Genomic DNA, 2,937 nt, shown 5'->3' on the forward strand with positions numbered 1-2,937 from the left:
GTAATCGTCAACTCTTGTTAATAAAACATCATTCTTCTCACCCTCTAATTAAAAATAAATAGAATATAAATTAATGCCTATATCTATATCTGATATTTTTTATGTATTATTTGTGCTATTTTTCCATTACAGTATTCGTACTTACATCATTAGCATATTTTGTTATTTACTATTTTTGCACATTTACACAATATTACACGTCTATTGCTAATAAATCAGTGTATCGGGTTTGGTGCTTATCGTGAGATAATCGAATCAAGCATAGCTACTGCTTGGATGGGTGACAGATTCTGTGCTTACAAGCAGTCCGCCAAGTAGTGTATAGGTCATCCTACATATAATTTAAAGAATATACTTTCGCTTGCAACTTGCCGGCCTTGAGTGTGATAACTAGAATTATTTATAAAACGTCATTGTTATGGACTTATTTCAAAGTAATCGGCATAAAAATCTGTTTTGCTAAAATTTTTGAAGGAAACTTGTAAAAATCTACTTGCAAACTGTTATTGACCACTTTGCAAAGTGAACCAGGGCTTGCCGTTTAGAGAGTCACAGCACTCTACGTGGCAGTAAAATTATTTGAACACTACGATACGCTTTTATAATAAATTATGGGAAATGATAAATATTTGTACCACCTCAAACAATAATTTTAATATTGAAATATTTAACGAATACTATTGAATTTAAAACAACATTCATATTATTAACTTTACTTTTTAAAAGTCCACAAGTTAAAATTTAATGCTTTGAAAAGAGTTTGTGTTCTAAACTCCATTGAAGGTTTAGTACTCTTTACATGTATTATACATTTTGAGTATTTAATTGGTTTTAGTAAACAGTTTATATTACAGTAGGGGATTGATTTGTTTTTTTTTTTTTATTTTCCTAAGTTCTTTTTTAATACTGGGGTGGACTAAAAATTTCAAGAAATTTCTTTATCAATTGTTAATTCATTATATACTTCTATACGGTTATATTTGTGGTACCCAGAGCGTAAAACTAAAGTTTTCAAGACATACCCAAAAATATAGAATTTTTTTATTGGAGGTAAGGTATTAAGGTTAAAAACATTCAAGTAATATTATTTTATTAGAGCCCCAAAGATAAGAAAAAGATTATTGTTCGGTGAGCTTCCTATATAACTCGAACATTATACTCTATATCGACTGTCGAATTATCGGCCGAGGTCGACATACGACAAATGAAGGGAATTCATTCAGTAAGTCGAGGTTAGCCTAGGAAAGATATAGTGTGATCACTAGCTTCACACATAACACCCCAGGCTAGAATTAACTCCACTCCGCTTGAGTTATACAGTGATTAATGAAGATTACAAAAAGAATAGGGAAGTTTAAAACACTGATTGACATGGCAAGGTAAATTTCAGTTGCAGTTCAAGAGGATTCCATTATCTCTCAACGAACAAAGCTTGATCACCTCCAGTACTATCTGGAGGACAATGAGGACTAATGTTCCCAAGGCCATTCCTAAGACTGAGACAACAGCTGAGTGTTAGTGTAATCTCCCGCTGGTTTCCAATAAACCTTTATCTTTCCGGTTTAAATAACCAAAAAAAAATTTTTAAAAAAAAGGGGGAAAATTTAAAATTTTAAAAAATTTTTTTAAATTTTTAAAAATTTAAAATTTTTTTAAATTTTTGGGCCCCCCCAAAAAAAAAAATTTTTCCCAAACCCCCCCAAAAAAATTTTTTTAAAAAAAAAGAAAATTTTTTTAAAAAAAAAAAAATTTTTTTTAAAAAAAAAATTTTTTTTTAAAAAAAAACCCCCCAAAAAAAAAAAAATTTTTAAAAATTTTTTTAAAAAAAAAAAAAGGGTTTTTATTTTCCATTTTTTTCCTTTTTATTTTTTTTTTTTAAAAAAAAAAGGGGGGGGAAAGGGTTTTTTTTTTTTTTTGGGGGGCCCTTTTTGGGGAAAAAAAAAAATTTTTAAATTTTTTTAAAACCCCCGGGGGGGGGGGAAAAAAAAATTTTTCCCGGAAAAAAAGAAATTTTTTTTTTTTAAATTTTTAAAAAATTTTTTTTAAAATTTTTTCCCCAAAAAAAAAAAATTTTGGTTTGGGGTTTAAAAAACCAAAAAAAAAATTTTTGGGGTTTTTCCCCCGGGGGTTTTTCCGGGGGGGTTTTTTTAAAAAAAACCCTTTTTAAAAATTTTTGGGGATTTAGCCCCCCCCCCGGGGGAAAAACCCCCCCTTTAAATTTTAAAAAATTTTTTAAAAAATAAAAAAAAAAGGGTTTGGGGGGGGGGTTTTATTTAATTAAAGGTTTCCCCTTTAAAAAAAAATTTTTTTAAAAAAAAAAAAAAGGGGGAAAAGGGGGGGGCCCCCCCTTTTTTTTGGGGAAAAAAATTTTTGGGGGGAAAAAAAAAACCCCCCCCTTTTTTCCTTAAAAATTTTCGGTTTTTAAAAAAAAATTTTTTTTTTGGGGGGGGGGAAAAAAAAAAATTTTTGTTTTTTTTTAGGAATTTTATTGGGTTTAAAAAAAAATTTTTTTTAAAAATTTTTCAAAAAAAAATTTTTGATAAAAAAAAAAATTTTTTTCCCTTTTTTAAAAAAACCTTTCCTTTTTGGGAAAAATTTTTTTAAAAAAAAAAATTTTTTTCCATTTTTTTTTTTAAAAAAAAACCCAAAAAAAATTTTTAAAATTTTAAAAAAAATTTTTTTTTCCCCCGGGGGTTTTTTGGGGGTTTTATTTTTTTTTTAAAATTTTTTTTAAAAAAAAAAAAATTAAAATTTTTTTTTGGGGGGGAAAAAGGGGGGGGTTTTTTTTTAAAAATATTTTTTTTTTTTGGTTTTTTTTTTAAAGGAAAATTTTTTTTTAAAGGTTGGGGGGAAAAAAAAAAATTTTAAAAACCCGGGGGGGCCCCCCCCCTTTTTTTTGGGAACCCCTTTTTTTTTTTAAAAAAAAATTTTTTTTTT

This window comes from Homalodisca vitripennis, unplaced genomic scaffold, assembly GCF_021130785.1.
Source record: "Homalodisca vitripennis isolate AUS2020 unplaced genomic scaffold, UT_GWSS_2.1 ScUCBcl_4348;HRSCAF=10477, whole genome shotgun sequence".
NCBI classification, from domain to species: domain Eukaryota; kingdom Metazoa; phylum Arthropoda; class Insecta; order Hemiptera; family Cicadellidae; genus Homalodisca; species Homalodisca vitripennis.